The 19,933-nt window shown below is 44.2% G+C and overlaps 2 pseudogenes; both read left to right on the top strand.

Annotated features, from left to right (window-relative positions):
- Nucleotides 1–635: 635 nt before the first annotated feature.
- On the top strand, nucleotides 636–1,456 carry LOC144762196 (endogenous retrovirus group PABLB member 1 Env polyprotein-like; annotated as a pseudogene).
- A 2,934-nt stretch (nucleotides 1,457–4,390) lies between these two features.
- LOC144761231 (peptidyl-prolyl cis-trans isomerase pseudogene) lies at nucleotides 4,391–4,868 on the top strand (annotated as a pseudogene).
- The last annotated feature ends 15,065 nt before the right edge of the window (nucleotides 4,869–19,933 follow it).

Here is a 19,933-nt window from a genome sequence, read left to right as displayed (position 1 = left end):
ATGATTAAGTGCCTTCTGTGAATACCAAAATTAGTAAGTGCCTTCTGTGAGTACCAAAATGGTAGTAAGTTTAGGATTTTGTCTTAAGCTAGTTCTGTGAATCGGGCTGTGATATGATTAGGGAAACTAGTCAGATGTTGCATGTGGATTTGTCAAAAGGTGATTTTACTCTGAATGCATATGCTCGTTTTTTGTATGAGTATGTTGATACAATGGAAGCGAAGGACTGTTATGTGTGTATGCAACTGCCAGCCTCACTAGAAGAAGGCATCCGATATCATCACTTACCTGTGACTTATAGTATTACATGTAGTGTGTTGCTGAGCATGTTTTATAGTAAAGCCCATTTTGAGTACTACTTTTCAAATTATGATGTGGTACTCTCAGAAGTTCCCGTTTTTAAGTACATGAATAAATATGATTACTATAAGGAGGTAGAGAGAATGGCTACGTATTTTGTGCCTATTATTTCTTTGGATACATCATATGCTCATAGACACAATCTCACCTGCATGTTATCTGATATAGAAAAGAAGTTTGTGGATCAGATAGAAGATCGACACAGGTAGACGTTATTTAGACCAGACCCAAAGCATAAGGTTATCCCATGGACACAAGAACTAGATCATAAGGCAATGGAAAGTTCTGGTCCAATAGCTTTGGTCTTTCAGCAAAAAGGGAAATTGTGCATTAGACACCCGTCAACATATTATGACAAAATATTTGTGGGTGAGAGAGATTTTGAACACATTTTCTTAATTGAGGAGCCAATAAGAAAGGCGCTATTGGCTAAATTATCCATAGTACCAAATGTGTATTTTGTGTGTGGAAAAAGTGCTTATGTGAAATTGCCCAAGAATTGGTATGGCACATGTTATTTAGCTGTAGTGTTTCCCAAAATCTTCCATGTCGATGGCCCTTGGAAGGAAAAAGAGTTCACAGAGAAAAACATGGTGCAAGTGCTGGAGAAATTGTTGGAGATGTGTTTGGAGCCATGATACCTAGTGTGGGTATGATTTTGAATGATGTGAAAATCTGAAAATTGGCAACAATAGTGGATAAGCTCTCTGTGAATACGGCCCAAATCTTATTACTTGTTGATGGAGAGATGGTTTCGAAAAGGGCTATGGTCCTTCAAAATCGTCTTGCTCTATATGTGTTATTAGCAAAAGCCGGAGGAGTCTGTAAATTATTGAAAGTTCAACAGTGCTGCACGTATATTCCTGACAATAGCCGGGATATACGGAAATATATTAGTAATATTTCAGAGATACATCAAGATTTACGTCATTTGGCTGCAGATGGAATTTGGGATCAAATTGGTAAGGGATTTGGAAAGATTGGAAGCTGGTTTGGAAATCTGGGACAAGGAATAATGGGATACATCTTGAAACCTATCATAATAGCTGTCATTTGTATAATTGTACTTTTGGGAATTATCAAGGCTTACAAATGACAAAAAGCACGTCACAATGAAAATGTTTTGAAAAAACAAGAGCAGCAATTGGAACGTCTGCAGGACAGTCATTATCAGCACCTCAAAATGTTAGAAAGATTTAGAAAGAGATGGCAAGCTGCAACTTCTGTTTAGGTCAGTCTCTTCTACAAGGAGAAAACTGTAAGTGGATATATGTTGATGTTATGATACTAGTCATAAGAGGGGGGAACTGATAGAGCGCTTACCACACTCTAAATTATATGGGTGCACTATACTCATGGTTTAAACACACTCACATGTATTTTATCATTTGCAGTGGTTCACAATTATTAAGATGCATTTATTCAAAGTTGTATCCACATCGAAATGTAGTGTGCACATTTAATTAGGACTCTGTATGTATTAAAAGAAACCTATAATTCCTGTATATATAATTGGCAGGATGAAATAATATTCATGCAATGTAATTCGTGTTTAGTTTAAGTTGCCTGAATTGTAGGCCAAATTGCAGGTTATTGTTAGTTTCTATTCTCCTTGGTTGCTCAAGAATTAATTAAATGAATCCTTTTTGTATTCGACGATAGCATGTTCTCATCCCACTGCAGGTGCAGGAATTCGACCTCGTTATTCTTAGATTTAAGGAGATACCCGGAATGTCTTTGACTAGAAGGCGAAAAAGGGAGGACGCCTTTCTTGTCTGGCTGATCTGGGAACCAAGGCCACTGAACAGGAGCTGAACAACACAGCTTCTATGGAAAAGTACAGATAGTTGCAATTGAAAAGTTTTTTTTATGTGATGTATTGGGGGAGGAACATTGTATTTTTGTATGGTGCATAGAGACAGTGTGAAGGGACTTCTGCATTTTTCAGAGGAGAACGAGCATCCTAGTCCCGGCTCCATAGCCTTAACTATCTGACCCATTTAACGTGAGTACACACGTGCTGACACCTATAAGTTATGATGCAAGGGAGATAGGCAGGACCCTCACTCAGAGCAGAGTAGGGAAATATACTTTTGTTTCCTTCTCAATGAAAAGAGAACTGGATTCAGCTTCTATTTTGTGTTACATTTTGATTTTGGAGTTCATCACATTATGCCGTTCATTCTGAGTGAATTATATTCGTAGACTTGGCTCTGTATTGATTTTCATGTACCTATATACTCTGATATGAAGGTGTGTTTATATTCAATTATTTTTGGCTTTATAATAAACCCATCAAAAGAAGTCCAGAGTCTGTGGTCCTTTAACCCATGACTGATTGTAAGTATAACTTAAAATTGTTTTGCTCCACTCTACCACTTTTAGCAGGCAAATAAAAGATCATCAGTATTGCATTCAGTAGGTAAGGCAAGGACTACATTTAGCGTAATCAGCATCAAGGAGGCTAAATTATCATCATAGTGTGTTTTATCATTTTTTGAAATCCATAGTCCCAAACATTTGAAGTGTTGAGTCTCCATACTTAGTGGCAATGGCAAGTTCTCATCCGATATCCATTCCCCGTAGAATAAATCAGTGATTTCTCCTCGTGAATACTTAGTCCAGAATATTTATTATACATTTTTAATATTTTATTTAGTCCAGTTCAGGGGGTTTCAGGGTTAGCTAAAGAGAGGAAGATTTCTTGAGCATATAGGGATATTATTTTGTCCCATCCTCCCTCCCAAACCCAACCCTGTAGTTGCACATCTTTAAGGATCGACTCTGCTAAAGGCTCAAAAGCTAGTGCAAACAACATTGGTGACAGGGAACAGCTCTGTTGTGTACCTCTACTGACTGGGAACTCCAGAAATAGTGTCACGTTGGTTCTCACCTTTACCATGGGTTTATTATAAATACATTTTATCCAATTTATAAATCTAGGTCTCCGTCCCATTTTTTCTAAATTGGCAAATAGAAATGGCTGTTCTGCAGAATCAGAAGCCTTGTTTGAGTCCAGGGCTATCAATTCTTACACTCCTTCTGCCAAGATTATGCTAATGTAGAGCCATCTAAGATTTAAGGCCCAAATTAATTCTGGAGATAAGGATTAATCATGGCAGAGACTACTCCATCTCCGCCATGATGATACCTCTCAGATGGCCCTGCAAAGTAAGAGCCATTGGAGGCCATTGGAGGCAGACCTGTAAATCCGTTAGTAATTGAGTAAATACTTGCAAGGTATCCTTTTGCTGGCCCGGAGGGATATAAACATTTATCAACAATTTTGCTTTTCTTTCCCAATTCGCCAGTATAGCTTTGTATCTTCCATTTTCATTTGTCCAAATTTTGGAGGGGTGAAAGGCAATTCATTTTGTAAGTAATATCACCACACTCCTAGACCCTGTTGTGTAGCCAGGTTCAGAACCTTATATTTCCCTTGCCCTGTGAACTGGCAACTTATGCCCTTCTGGTGTGTCTCTTACAGGATTGCCAGATTGACTTTATGGTGCATCAGTTCCTTGGATTCTGACCCTCTTTTAATTTTGTTCACCAGCCTGCTGATGTTCCACGTCAAGAATGCTAGTGTACGTGGCTATGCAATATGTGTCCTACGTTCCACTCATCACTGCACTTGTTTTCAGGGGATCCGTGTCGCCTAATCAATTGCATCATCAACTGTACTGTCTGATTAAAATATAATAACTTTATCGAAAATCGCCCCCTCCCTCCCTTGCCATGCATCTGTCCCGAAGCTGTTCAGTGTTTCCAATGCCTGGTATGTCTTTCATCCCAATATTTTTTATCACACTCTTTAATCCGTTATCGAATCACTTACAAGATTCCACTATGGATCTTAACTGTAAGCTATGCGAAGAGGTAAATAAACAAAGATAATTTAGTCTCATCTGACCCCCACCAAGTACTCATCATGCAAAGATGGTCATCTCTTCGCGCTCTCAACCAGGCAGGAGCATCGAAGCAGACGAGCAGTCCCCATCGACACTGTTCAACCCATATAATCGCCACCATGGTTTTGAGGGTTTTCTTTAATGTCATGGCTGATGGCGCCGGCTTGGGATGCATCGAAATGGAGCTCCGGGATGATGTCATGCCACAGACAGCTGATAACTTCAGAGCCCTGTGCACAATGGAAAAAGGGTTTGGCTTTAAGGCATTGTGCATCCATGGGATTATTCCCGATTTCATGTGTCAGGGTGTTGACTTCACGAACCACAATGGAACCGGTGGAAAATCAATCTATGGTGCCAAGTTTGGCGACGAGAACTTCACACTCAAACATACTGGGCCCGAAATTCTGTCCATGGCTAATGCTGGGCCCAACACGAACGGTTCTCAATTCTTCATCTGCACTGCCAGGACCAGGACTACGTGGTTGGCACGTCCTATTTGGCTCCGTCGTAAAAGGCATGGATGTTGTAAGTGCAATGGAGAAGTTTGGCTCATGCTCCGGGAAGACTTCGAAAAAGATAGTGATTGCTGATTGATTGCTGATTGCGGGATGCTGTAGTTTATTTCCTGGCTTACATCTGATCATTCCTTGTGTAGCTGGTGAAAAGACCCCCCATGCCACTTGGTTTAGCTTTCAGTCTTACTTGTGCACGTCAATGAACTGCATCTGTTGGATTTCTCTGGCTTCCCCCCTCAACCCCTTTCTGAACGTCAGAATTACATGAAAATAAAGAGATTAAACCGTTATAAAAACAAACAAACATGCTAGGATGGTCATTAGATTGGATCATAACCCTCCTTTTGTTAGACTGTGACCTAGGAAATCGGCCACTACCTCTAGGCTCTACACCACACCATCACCAACCACTTTCTGAGCCTAAGATTCTTTAATGGTCAGATCGTATCCCAGATCTCTGGCCCCCAACCAGTCCTATACTGCCTCAGGATTTGTATAAAGAAGAGTGTGAGCCACCCTCATCGAACACTCGCAGCTGTACAGTATACAATAACTTATATTTAAAGTTCATAATTCTCAATTTCTGCAGTGAATTATTTTCTCAGCATTTGAAATTGTTGTGTATAGGTTGGAAAGATTCAGACTGCAGTTTTCATAGTGCAGTGCCTCTTTTTTGAGAGTGCACTGATGGATAATGTCTGAGTAACTTACTCATTTTGGTATTCACAGAAGGCACTTACTCATTGATGAGTAAGTGCCTTCTGTGAATACCAAAATGAGTAAGTGCCTTCTGTGAATACCAAAATGAGTAAGTGCCTTCTGTGAATACCAAAATGAGAGAGTGCCTTCTGTGAATACCAAAATGGTAGTAAGTTTAGGATTTTATCTTAAGTTAGTTCTGTGAATCGGGCCCGCTGTGTTTGAGCAATCGGAACAATAACTTCTAAAAAAATCAAGCGGAGAACACTGTGGCATAGTAATGCAGTTTTATGTATGTCATGTTTTTTATTGGCTGATGAACATTTTGCAGTTAAGTTAGAGAGGCATAATCCTTTCCTCAGTATCCTCAATAGAACTGAAAATTCTTGATGCAACTGATCATTTTTGTTTGTTATTCCTTCCTCGCTGTTAATTTTTCTTTTCTCTTCTCCAGGCCCTCGAGTGACGTCAAGAGTGAGGTGTATCGCGAAGCCTTCCAGTAATTCCCCATTTCACCACATCATTCTGCTTCCTTCCAGTTGCATTCATGTATGTTACGTTACACTTTAACTGAATGATTTGTAGTTCATTCACCTCTTCTGGTACATGTGTAAGTTCTTGAGAAATAGACCACATGCAGAATGTGATCTGTTGGAATGCCACAAACGGTCCCACCAGTGCTTCAGGGCAGTGCAAGGATTGTTGTGAGATTGCATCAGAACTCCTGATCTTGTGCTATCTGTAAATAAGGGAATTATAGTTCGTAATGATAATGCTCTCTTAACATATAGGTATAAATACTGAGCTTCACGCTTTTGTATCACAGGTGCAATACAACTGTTGCCATCTAAGCCCACATATTCCAACTTTTCTTTTTTTAAATATAGTTTATTCATTTTCAGTATTGCTTACACAGCCCCGTGGGCGATGGGAGTCATACAGATAATTTTACAGCCATATACTGAAAAACAAACTGTTGTTTGTGGTATGAGCGTTGGACTAATATTGATGCAGCTGTGAGTTCCTGTAGTTCCATAAACACCATTAACATAACATTTAACATTTTAGCATCTGTCTTGCACCAGGATAACGACATGATGAGCATTTAATGCTGGATGTGTCTTTATGAACCTAGCAGTTTGTACATCTATTACTAAATGGGGACATCGGGTTGACCGTGTATATGAGCGGGGTGGGATTGAGTGTTGAGCTGACCTTGTGGGTTATCAAGTAGAGCCACGCCATGGGCGCCTCGTGGGGCAGAATATGGATGGTTGGGGGGATGGAAGAAGAGAAGGGAGGATGCGAGTGAGTGGCGGACGGGAAAGGTGAGACCGTCATATTGAGGTTCCTTTATCTCTGAGATGCGGTTTGGTCCTGAGTAGGATTCTGGTTGGAGGATGTGGGGTACAGTTTTGATTCTATAAATGTTAGGTATTTATGCCAGTCTAGAGGGTTGTTGGCTATAGTGGTATTTAGAGTGTTGCCTTGCATCAGCTCATGTTCAGCCACTAGTGCTTTGAGGAGGTCAGAGAGCCACACTAGTGCTCGTGGTGCTGAATTTGTTAATGGTTTTACAGCGTTTGTTGCGCTTGGTTATGCCTAGCAGGAAGTGGGGACCCTGTGCCCTGATTTTCATGACCGTGGCCTCGGAGAGGGTGGCGGCCACCTCATTCCAGTACGCCGTTAGTTGGGGACATTCCCATATCATATGAATAAACGTGGCGTAAGAATCATGGCATCTAGGGCATATGTCGGGTGAGCTCGCTACATACGTGCCAGCCTATGTGGGGTGAGGTACGTGTGGTGGAGGTAGTTAAATTGAGTATATTTAATTCTGGCATTAGCGGATATTATCTTTGGAAACTCTATGCATTGTGTCCACTCTTTATCAGTTAGTGTGGTTGTCAGTGCTACATCCCAGTATTCTCTGAGTGGTGCTAATAGGGGCGCGGCAATGGGTCTCATCAATTTATACAGTGTGGTCATAGCTTTCCTACCCGCTCCATTTGTTAAAAGTGTTTGTAATAAACTGAACGTTTTAGGTTTGTTATGTGTGTTGCCCCACATCTTAAATAATTGGTGTGTGAGTGATGCATACAGTAGGCAGGAACCAGGGGATATGCCATAATTGTCCAACAATGTATCAAAGTTGCAGAGATTTGAGCCACCGAAAAAGTCTACCCATGTGGTTAACCCCGCCGTTGACCAATCTGCCAACTCTGGGCGCGATACTAGTGTGTGGACCAGGAAGTTCCCAGAGTGGTAGATCTGGAGCATAAGGTGGGGGTGAGTGCCTACGTAGCATATAGCGGGACCAGCAGCTGCGGGCCGTACACATTAGTATGTTTCTCGGGTCCTTCGGAATCATTGACTTGGAACCGGACAGCCATTCCAGCAGTGTAGACTGTTGTAGGCCGGGTGCCCAGGGGCCCAATTTGGTAGTATTCGGCCTGCCAATCACCGCATTGGCCATTGCAGCTGCACATTAATACTTGTGATTAGGGGCGCCTAGATCGCTCTCCATGATTGGGAAATAGAGTTTTGTAATACAGACTCTGACTCTGGTCTTGCCCCAGATTAGAGACTTTAGAAGCATTTTTAGGTCACGGACAATTTAATTGGTAATTAGAAGGGAAGGGTTGCAAAGAAATACAGTAGTCTGGGGAGCAGGAGCATTTTAGATATGGCTATGCATCCCATGGGGGACAATGGCAGTTTAATCCAGAATGTTAGAGAGGAGCGGGCATTAGCGATCACCCCATCCGGGTTGCTGTCTATTAGGTCCGCTTGTGAATGATATATTTGTACTCCCAAGTACGTGAAGGAGTCACAGGACCAGGTGAATGAGGAATGTGGTAGGCCTGTCCTTTGCTCTGGAGTCAGAGGCGTCTTTGGGAACACAAGAGATTTTCCCCAGTTCACCTTCAGGCCAGATGTACGTCCAAAGTTGTCCAGTAGTTCCGTCAAGCCGTGTAACACTGCCTGGTGCCTCCAAAAATAAACCAACGCATCATCAGCATATAACGAAATGATGTGCCATTGGTTGTTCACTCTGATATCCCAGCCAATTACAAGGCTGCGTAGTGTGCAGGCCAGGGGCTCCATTGATAGGGCAAAGATAATTGGCGATAATGGGAACCTGTGTCTGGTGCCCCTTTCAATGCTAAAGGAGTCCAAAATCATACAACCTGTCTTGACACAGGCCTGTGGCACGTTATATAGCAACATTATACATTGCAGGAACCTAGGGCCTATACCATATCCCACCAACACTGCAGGTACTCCCACCCCAGGGTTTTGAACGCCTTCTCGATGTCCAGGTAGGCTATCCTTGCTGGTTCTTCTGTAGTGCGTGCCCATTCTAAGAGTGTGAAAAGTTGGCTTAGGTTTAGGCTGGTGTTCTGACCGGGTATAAAACCGTTTTGGTCGGTATGGACTAATAGTTGTGTGACTTCTAGCAGTCTGTTGGCCAGCTTCCTGCCCAGTATCTTGTAATCTGTGTTCAGGAGGAATAGGGTGTGTACAAACCTATCTTTAGCGGGTCTTTGCCTGGCTTGAGAAGCACCACCAGCACAACTTCGTGGAGTGAGGGCGGTAGTATGCCTAAATACAGCATAAAATTCTAGAGCCCATCCGTCAGACCCTGGGGTTTTACCTCTCGCCAGTTTCTGGATAGCTTTAGATATCTCGGTTTCCGTGATGGGAGATTCTAGAGTGGTGAAATGTGTCTGCTGGATCTGTCTGGGAGCTATTTGTTCTACAAAGAGCTGTAGCTCCTATCTGTTATAGGGCGAAGGTGCTCTGTATAGGAAAGTGTAGTATCAGCCGAAGGCCGAGTTAATCTCAGCCTGCGAGTTGACCAGAAAGCCTTCTGAATTATAAATGGCGGTAATGGGTGTTTGGGATGAATTGGTTTTCCATAACCATGCTAACGTCCTACCCGCTTTTCCCCCCTCCGTGTGTTTTCTAGCCAGGTATTGCTTATAGCCTAAAGCGCACAATCGATCTGGGGTCATTTTGGGGGATAACTTAGCTTGGGCCAGTGTGGGTATGATTTGTGGATCGGCAGGTGCTAGATGCTTGTAACGCTGCAATTCCGTCTTTAGAGCCTCTAATTCTTTCTTGAGAGACATGTAGGCACTGTACACCACTTTTATTACAAGTCCCCTTAAGCCCACCTTGAATGCGTCCCATTCAATTCCAGTATTGGATGTTGTGCCTTCATTATCTAGAAAGTATGTTGTGATAAGGAGGTGCGTAAGGGTACATCTTTGAGCACTTCTATGGGGGGATGCCAAATGGGAATACTGGGCTTTGTTTTCCCCCAAGTCAGCTGTAGTTGTGAGGGGCTTTTGTCTGACAGTGTGTGGGCGAGGAATTCCGCTTGGTACACCCAGGACAGGGCCTCATGGGAACAGTATAGTAGGTCTATTTTTTTCAGCTTTGGAAGGCCCCTGTTGTTGTCTGTTTCGCAAGCCGCTGCATCTTCAAGCCTGCCATTTGTGTCAAGGTTCGACTACTGCCTCCCGCTGCGTGCCAGCCCGTTCGACTCCACGCAGGTCCACCCCTTCTCCAGCGTTACACAGAAGTGGGTTTTGCCGTCATTCGTGTTGTTTCCATAGGGTGGCTGAGATTTGGAGAGCGTACTTCACGGTGTGGTCCCTCAAGAACTTCCCTGTCAAGGAAGGAGGACCTGCATCGCTGGACTGCCAGTGATAGTCCAGGTATATGCGCATCATGGCATTTTCGATGGGCCGTCAGCTCTCGTTACCTGCAGTATATGGTCTCTGTCGAGGTAGTTAAAGAGATGTGACACCACTGGCCTAGGGGGATTTCCGGGGGGAGGAGGGGGCACCCAGTAGCCTGTGGGCCCTCTCAACCGAGAAGAACTTTGATTATTTGCCCTGGAGGATCTCATTCAATGCTTTGGCCCTCAACGCATTCGAGGAGATCTACTATTCATATGTTGTTCCTCCATGATCTTCCGTCCTGGTCCCCTGCCCGGCTTCTGAGGTATTCCACTTCCTCTGTAACATTACGATTTGTTCTTCTGCCGCCTTCATTGTGGACCTGAAGGCCGCCACTGTCGATTCAGAGTTCTCAACCCTATATTTTAGTTTTTTGTGATCTTCACGCATGAGTCCCATTTCAATGCATAGCGTATCTATCTTGGGGCCCAGAGGGGATTTAATATCCAGGACCGCCGCCAGGAGTTCCTCAAACGACGTGAGTGGTCTGGTAGGGCCTCTAGGGATGATTTTCTGGTTTGGGAGTTATCCGTTGGGTGTTCTCCAGGATCAGGTGCTCACCCCGCGTAGGTCTGGGGCCTGTCTGGTTTGTTCTTCCTCATCCTGTGGGGGGTAGCGTAGGGTATGCCCCTGGCATTGGTCAGCAGTGATTTGGGGTATCTGGGCAAGAGTGTCGAACATTGTAGGCAGTGCCGCCTCGTCGTGTCATCTGTGTTGTCAGGTTGAGCCTGCGGCTTTGTACTTCTCCCCAAAGGGGGGCAAAGGGTTATTCTGATTCTGCTGCGAGCCTGGTGGGGGCGAGGGAGTCAGTCTGTTACGATGCACGACACACTGCTCTCATTTTTTGGTGGCCACAAGACTGTCACGTGCAGGGGTATAATGTTCGATCACTGTGCAGTATGGAGGAAAGGGGGATGATGAGGGTGGGTGTCCTGTATGGATTTTTGCACCCACCTAATCCCTAGCATTTCAGTCTGTTGTGGTGAGTTCCGGCCTGATGATGCCTTACTGCAAGTATAGGTTGTTCCCCTCTTGGGTGCGGTAGGGCCTCTGGATTGTGCAGCATAGCGTGTACTTAGTGCCGTTGCTTGAGTAGAGCAACTGGGTGCCCCAAATCCCAACACGATCAAGGCTATAGCAATCTTTTAATGATATGTTGCTAACCCACAGTCCGGTCTGTGGGTCAGCACCTCAGTGCTCCTGGCAGCAGCCGCATCCGGTGTAGTGAGCAGAACATGGAATCACCGCTGCCCAGGCCCGGGGAGACTGGAGAGCACAGTTGTAGCCTGGCATGAGTGATTATCACTGGTGTGTCCGTATGGTTTCAGCCCAGAAGAGGGAAGAGGGAGGTGCATGGGTATCAGGGGCCGGCAGGCAGCATGGGCAAGCCGCGGGCCCGGGCCCAGCAACAGGCATCAGCCAGCCCATGCCTGTACCCGTCTCCAATGACCGTTTCTGCCACTGGGGCTCCCTGTCCCCACAGTGTGGCCTGCACCCGGCTCCCTCACCTCGCGCCACCACCCGAGGGATCTCACCTCAGTCACACAGGGCCAGAGCTGAGTTCAACACAGGCAGCATCGTCCACGGCACTGGCCGCCAGCGCAGTTCCCACGGGAGGTATATTGTCTCTTCAGGCAGAAGTCAGAGGGTGCAGCACAGCACCGAAACGGCAGTGGTTGAGATGGTTGATAACATCAGACTGGCTTTGGATACAAAAGAATCTGCTATGCTGGTTCTCTTGGACCTGTCAACTGCCTTCGACACCATCTCCCATGACATTTTAGTACAACGGCTCTGGGAGATGGGGGTCCTAGGAAAAGCCCTGGACTGGTTTCAAAACTATCTAAAGGACCGCTCCACCACTGTGCATCTAGGTTCCCTGACCACATGCAGCAGACCAGTAAGCATTGGAGTTCCTCAGGAGTCTATCCTGAGCCCTATGCTTTTTAATCTCTACGTAACCCCGTTGGCCAGGATAATCAGGTCTTTTGGGTTTGAGGCAGTATCATATGCTGATGACATCCAGCTGCTCATCACATTTGATCCTAACCCTACAGATACAATGGTCCGGTTTAAAAACTGTATGACCCACATTAACAGCTGAATGGGCCAAAATAAATTACAGCTAAATGGCAGTAAAACTGAGATCATTCTGTTCGGCAGAATTGGTATAGCAGCTGGTGGCCTCAGGCACTGGGTCTATGCCCGTCCCCAAAACAAACAGTCTGCAACCTGGGAATAACGATTGACAATAAGCTTTCCATGAGAAACCATATTAATCGGGTACTGGGCACCTATTATGGTATCCTGCGGAAGCTACGTAAAATCTTTAAATGGCTAACATCTGAAATCAGGAAGCCACATGGATTATGGAAATTCTTTACTGGCCTCATTAAAACGAAGATCTTTTTAACAAGTTGCAGATCTTGCAGAATACTGTGGCCAGATTAATCCTAAATCTATCTCCAAGGTCCCCCTCATGCCCTAGTGTAAGGTTCCTCCACTGGCTTCCAGTCAGGAAAAGAGGTCATTTTAAAATCCTGTGCCTAACACGTAGAAGTATCTATGGCACTGGTCCTGGCTACCTAGCAAAAAAACTCAAAAGATATCAGCCTGTAATAACTCTACGGTCCAGTTCAAAGTTTCTTCTTACTCCACTACAAGTCCGTACCGAAAGAAACGGGGGTCGATCTTTTTCTTTTCTTGCCCCTCATCTTTGGAACAAGCTGCCGTTCTATCTTTCGTCTATTTCAGATAACCAGCATTTCCTCAAAGAATTGAAAACATGGCTGTTTTAAACGGAACTAGATATGACCCCTGTCTTTGGAATCTCCGCAACACCATGAGACCTACCGGTGATATGTGCGCTATATAAGATTCATTGACTTGACTTGCAGCGCCACTGCACGCCTCACTACGGGTGCCTTTGAGGAGCTGGACACAAGACCACCCCGGGCCACAATAAGGAGCCCCTGCCGCGGGTGCAGGGTGTTTGCTGAGTCGCCAGGCTCCCATAAGGAGATGATTATTGCAGGATTGTGCGCAGGCTGTTGCGAAGCGATTTAATATGCGACCGTTCCGATCGCCATCTTGGCCACACTCCCCACATATTCCACCATACACCGGCCATCTGGTAAATCGCCATAATAAGTCTCAAAACCTATACAGATGTCATAAAACAAAGCAACATTATAGAACACTATTTGTTGGTGATTTTTAGTGATATAGGACTGAGTGGCTCTAGACTGCATGGCCACATCTTCGATTTGTAGTCAGAACCCGTGTTTGGTGAAAGGATAGTTAAATAAGATTGTGCTAGTTAAATTACATTTAGGCGCTTTTCATAACCGTACCCTTCTTTAATCTGCTTGTGTAATATTATAGTGGACTTTTGGTCGCATTCCTGCATTTACCCTTAATATTCAAATATGCATCAGGTATGACTTCTCCTGTGTTTTGGGAGCTAGCTGCTGTTCGTAAGTAACAGGCTGACAGAATTATCTGCTCAACTGTGTTATGTGATAGTTTCATGTATTATTTCCGTGTACTTTGTTTTCTCTGTTATTTAATTTATTTTTCATATGTTATTTCTTTGCAAAAGGCAGTTTTTTGCTGCCAAATGCACCTATAATAAACTAAAACTCTACTATGTCAAAGTTACATTTCAGCTTGAGTATCTTCATATTATCGCCTGACATCAGCATGTTTTGCAGTATGATCTCTTTTACCATTTCTACTGGTTGTGTTCCAGCTTTTATCCTGTAAGTTATAGTGGCTGGGCAATTGTTTCAGAGATGGGAGTGTTCCCTATTTTAATCTACTAGGAAAACAAGACTTTGAAACATGATCTTGGTTGAGCTTAGCTCCATACTTCAGATACACGCATCGCTGCAACTAATGTTTTTGACCTGCATGTAGCCATTTTCCAATTTGCCTCTGATTTCACTACAGTGGTTGTCGAAGTAAAATACTGCTTTCTTGGTGCAATATTCGCAAGCACCTGCTCTTTAGGTACTTGAAATGCCCATCTAAACTGAAAATGGGTACAGGAGTATTTATATGGTCCCTCACATGTCCTCCCTAAGCATAGACTATTCACAAAAGTTATGATGTTCCCTGCGGCTTTCTTTACCTACATTGAGGAGAAGAAACCGGGCCATGCTCCATGGTGGCTGGGCCGTGTAATAGACAGGGATCCCCTCAAAAAAAGGGAGCTCTTTCATGGAGATCTTTTCTTGTCCTTGACCTAGAGGTGAATTAGTGAGTAGTGAGTATCAATCAATAAATCAGTCAGGGGGTTTATAACGTGCCCTACTCACTCTTGAGGGTCTCAAGGCGCTGGGAGGGGGTAGCTCTGGATCAGTTGAGGAGCCAGGTCTTGAGGTCCTTCCTGAAGGCGTGCAGATGGGTCAATGGAGTTTCTCTTACATGGCCATTTGGTACTTATAGCTATATTAACTAACTGATTTATCATGTGTGTGTGGAGGAATCATTAAGTGTGTCTCTAAATCAGGTAAAGCACATTTTGAAAATCTGGAAGGCTCAAACTATAGTTGGTTCAGGCAGTCATGGGATGTGGGGATGTGACCCCTTACCACAATGGTGAAGCATGCCACCTTGATGGGTGAGGATCAGTGTTTCCTGTAAAGGTTACCCTTGAAACCTAGGTATAGCAAGCTTTACAAAGCGTTCTTGTCTCCTCAATGTAGGCAAAGAATACCTCATGGAACGTCAAATCTTTTGTGAATAGTTGAAATGCTCAACCTAATCCAGGAATCGTCCATATGCAATTACATTTCTCCTTGTGAGAACATGTGTACCTGTAGATGAGTATTTAGACTATGCAAAAATTCCCACCCAAAGCACACTCTTTACACACTTCTACCAACATGTGAGCTGTGGTTACCATGCCTTTTTATACCTTGGCAGATAAGGAAGCATCAGCTACAAACAACTCTACAGGGTTCAGCTCGGATGAACTCAAGGGGCTTCTCGAACGCTCTATTCAAGGAGAAAAAGCATAATTTAAAGAGGGACCGAAACACAAACAAGACATTCTCATGTATGAATCACCAGTCTTTGATGGAATGACTCAGTCTCCCATGTATCATCTGTGCCACAGTATCACAAGAGACTAAGGAACGGATTATGATGTTGGTCGGAGTTGCCTCTGACCGACATATCTTCGGTTTAGGAACCAACCAACCTCGGGTCAGAGATCCAAAACCAAAATTACGATGCAACCACACCATAAACTCCCATTTCCCAATGGGATCTTGTGGTGTAGGCGGAAACTGCCCGTAGCACACGAGAAATGGGAGTCTGTGTAAATCCATGCACTGTGTGGCAGGCATCTCACGGTGCCTGCCACACAGTGCAGGGAGTTTCAGGGGGGCACCATATGTCCCCCCAGACCATCAAACGGAGGCCCCAGAGGGAAGGGAACACTCCTAGGTGCCCCCAAAGGGGCTTGCAGACAAGCTTTCTACATCAGAAAGCCCGACATGGAAATCCTGTCTGAAACTGACTTAAAAATACAGACGGCGAAAACGCCATCCATTCGGGATTATGTGCACTTTACAACTGGACGACTGGCTTCTTGAGCCCATCGGAAGCCAGTCTGTTTGACCGGCTGGTTTAAACTCCAATCGCCTTCTTTGTAATAAGGCGGTTATAGTATAAACCATAGATGTCAGTCAGAAAGCCTCCGTCCTGTGGTCGGAGTCTTTTCAACCGACATCGAAATAAGGCCCTTAGGCTTCATCTGTTCTGAGGTTGGTCCCGGGTCATCCTGTCCACAGACTTGAATGTGCTCTTTGCATGTATGATGGCAACTAATCAGTAATCAGAAAAAAGGATACACTGTTCCCCCTGAGTTGGAGAGACGGAAGAACCAAGAACGGTGAAAGAGGGGCGATGCCCCCTTTCGGAACTAAAACTCCTCGTCAGGCTGGCGCTGCAATGTCTGACGGGCACCCGCGTGGGGGCTCCTTATCGTAGATCTTTTGTTCCTGCCAGTTGGTGCATGTGGGTATGAGGGTTTTAGGTGAAGTGTAGGCGTGAGAGAAGTGTAGTGGTGCAGATTTAAAAAAGGTTAGGAAGTCCACAGGGATTTTTATTAGTGTGGCTAGCTACCTTATTAAAAACAGAATAGGGAGGCACACACACAGGTGCTAAGATCCAGTGGGGTGTGCTCTACCCAGCGGTCAACATGTTTCATGCTAAAACTAGCAATTCATCAGGACCTATACGAAAACTGTCCAACACATATCGGGAAAGGACAAGTATTACCTTCCACAAGTAACTGTTAGCAGGCCAAATGGTCCTACCACAATTTAGTGGAACCTAAGAAAGGGTGACAAAAAACAGAAGTGTTTCAAAGCTATTGTGCTTGTACCTAAAACCTAGATTATAGTGTGCTTGGTTCTAACTCCAAATGGGTATGCTGCATCGTGCATGCAATCTAAATCTTAAAAAACAACCCTAACTGATTAAAATATTAAAATTGATAAAAAACGACATTTTCTAGGATCACTAGATGTAAGTATCAATTAAGAAGGACAGTGGGGAAGTAATTTGATCTCACCCTACTGATGTAGCAGAATGGCGTCACCGGACTTCTCCTGAGCGTAGGCACCACTGTGGTTGGTACCTGTCCGCTGGACGGACTTCTCGATTAGACCTACCCGCACGCTGGCAAGGAGGAGAGGAAGCCGGAGCCTAATCAGTAATCAAATTTATAATGTATAGGTTGGTAAATTAGTAGATTTATATTAAATCACTCCTGTATGGTTCCTGCAGCCCTCTTGCGCTCTAATTGTGCCTGTGATGTAGTGGACGCCCCCGGTGTCTGCATTTGTTGTGGAGACATGCCAGAACTTTAGGATAGCCTCATGAGGTAAATGTGAAAGCTTCCTGCCTGTAAGGTAAATAGTCAGTAGTTATGCTGAAAATGTGGCATGGCTTATCTTGCCCGGAACTGTATTGAATGCTCCTGCTATGTCAACTCAAAAATTCGATCTAGAATTATTTTGCCTAAATGTCTTTGCATTTGCATCAACTGGTGAGATAACTTGAGAACAGAAGTGGTTTTTTTCACATCACCATTTTACCCACAGGAATTATTTCACTCTCTCACAGTGGTGTAGTATATGCTTCACAAATGTTTCTCTAGCTTTTATTCCCACCTTCGTGTTATACCATAGTACAGCATTAGTAAATGTTCTAGAGAGCATTATCATGAGATTAATTCCTACCCAAATTATGTATCCTGAAGCTCATTACAACAGTGTAGGGCAATTATCTCATGGTTTAGCCCTTTAGAACCCACATTTGTGCTGTTAGAACATTCTCTTTGGGCCCAAAACATGACTTTGAGATTTGATGACTAATGTCGGTTGACAGGTATTATGGTGTGACTGCATAAGATGTCCTTGAGAAAAGCTAACATGCCACTGCAGGATACAGTTGTGTTAGTCACATTTCAATTTGCTGTTGAACATTGTTTCAACACAAGCCTCTGAGATGAGTAGATGAGTAAATCAGTCATTTATTGTCCATTTGTGCCCTTTTCTAAACAAGTAGATTAACTCTCCTTGCCTGATATCCTTGATGGTTATCCTTACTTGGTCTAATATGGGTTTCATTCCATTTAGCTGTAAATCCTTGCTTGATCTTTGCATGTTCTAGTATGGTATTCAGTCCATTCAGCTATAAATCCTTGCATGGTCTTATATGGGATTCAGCCATTTGTCTATTAATTCTTCCCTGATTTGCCGCATGTTTTAACAGGAGATCCAGTTCATTCAACTGAAAACTCTTACCTGAGCCTTACAAGTTCAAATATGGGATGTATTCCTTTCAGTTGTGAATACTTGCCTGATCCTTACATGTTGTAATATAGATTTCATTCTATTCAGCTGTAAATCTTTGTCTAAGCCTTGCATGTTATAATATGGGTTCATATCCAGTCAGCTGTAATATGCTGTTTCCAAGTAATCGAACTTAAATGCAATTCTGAAGCTACTGACAGTACTGGCTGTCTTTAGCTCTCATGTATCCTACATTTCTCATGCTCTGGTTTGCTGTTGCTTCATGTGGCTGTTACCTCTGTGGTCCTTTGTTGGCTTTAGATAGATACTTGTTTTGTTTTCTCATCTCTTGAAGTGGCAGGAGTATGTCAATCAAAGTTTTTAGTTTTGAGTCTCAGTACTCAAAATAGGATGTCTACTGCAAATGGGGATCTCTCCAGTACCCATACCACTACTCTATGCCATACCTCGCCCATATGCCGCACGAGTTAAGGCATCTTCTGGTCTCCTCAAAACAACTCAGAGAGTGTGTGTTCCCCTCAGTTACCCACCAGCAGTGACTGTTCCTAGTTTGGGCACTTCCCACACCAATGTGTGGCATGTTGCAGTTGGACAGCCGCATAGTATAAAAAGATGTCCAGCAGCCCCAGACCCCCCTCCAGCCAGGGGAGTTTCAACACCTCCAGCTTCATTCTACTTCGCTTACCCGCTCACCATAGAGGAAAGCGGACCTCCCTGTTATGGCCCAAGCAGCCAAGATAACGCCACCCATTTGCACCCTACCCCGTGGCTCTGTGTAAAATAATATAACCCAGCTAATGAAATTGAGGTCAAACCCCATAGTTTCTAAGACAAATACACGCTCCAGGTCAAGGACAGCAAGCGCTTATACAGAGGTCCTACATAACATCTGTCAGTTGTCTGATATTAAAAGTCCAGGACTATCATTGCTTCCTGCATTATGGCCAACAAGGGACTGTCCCCCTTGGCTTCATCAAAAAACCCCAGCAGTTTATCCAGAAGGAGCATGGGCATTTCTTGGTACGGATCTGCTGCAATGTCATCTAAACCCGGGGTGCTACCGCTGGCCATTCCCACCAAAGCTTCCTTCAGTTCAGGCATGCCGCGTGGGGCCTCAAGCATTTTCCTCTGTACATGTGTGATCGGGGTTAGGCGTACCCCACTCATAAAGTTTCTAGCCTTGCTCATTCTGGATTACCTTCCCTTTCCTCCAAATACTCCTTACAGAGAGCATTAATCTGCACTCTGACCATTACCATCCTCCCTTCATTCTGTTGTACTGATAATGTGTGCGTGTGTAGGGCTTCTCTTGATTTAACAGCCATGGTAGAGGATGTCCTCTTTCCAAAATAGTCTGGGTCCAAGTGTCTTTGGTCAGTCGTTTTGTATCTAACAACCTGTGCTTGTAAACCGGCTAATGTATTTTCCACATGCACCAAGGTCTTTTCACCACACAGATCCGTGATATGCATTCCCACTTAAGGGCCACATTATGGGCCTCCAACTCAGACCTACATCAAGACCCCACTTGTGAAATTAAAATAGCTCGCTACGTAAACCAGGCCCGCCAGACAGGACACCTTATCCCTTAACAAATTAGTTTCCTGGAGCAAGGCTATTTGAACACTATGCAGTTTTACGAGAGTGTAGAACCTGTATCTTTTGGGAAATGTATTAAGTCCCCAAATATTCCAGGATACAACCTTCCTAGTTACTGCCACAATCTTTTAATTGGGTCACAGTCATGCATTGCACCAAATAGAGACAGCCCCTTCATACCCACCCACCCCCTCCTATGAAAGGGGGCCTACATTACCTACCCCGTCTTTGCAATAAAAAAGAACTAACTTTTCCTCATCCCA

This window comes from Lissotriton helveticus, chromosome 6, assembly GCF_964261635.1.
Source record: "Lissotriton helveticus chromosome 6, aLisHel1.1, whole genome shotgun sequence".
Taxonomy (NCBI): domain Eukaryota; kingdom Metazoa; phylum Chordata; class Amphibia; order Caudata; family Salamandridae; genus Lissotriton; species Lissotriton helveticus.
Note: the sequence above shows the minus strand (reverse complement) of the source record. Positions and strands in the feature narration are given on the sequence as shown.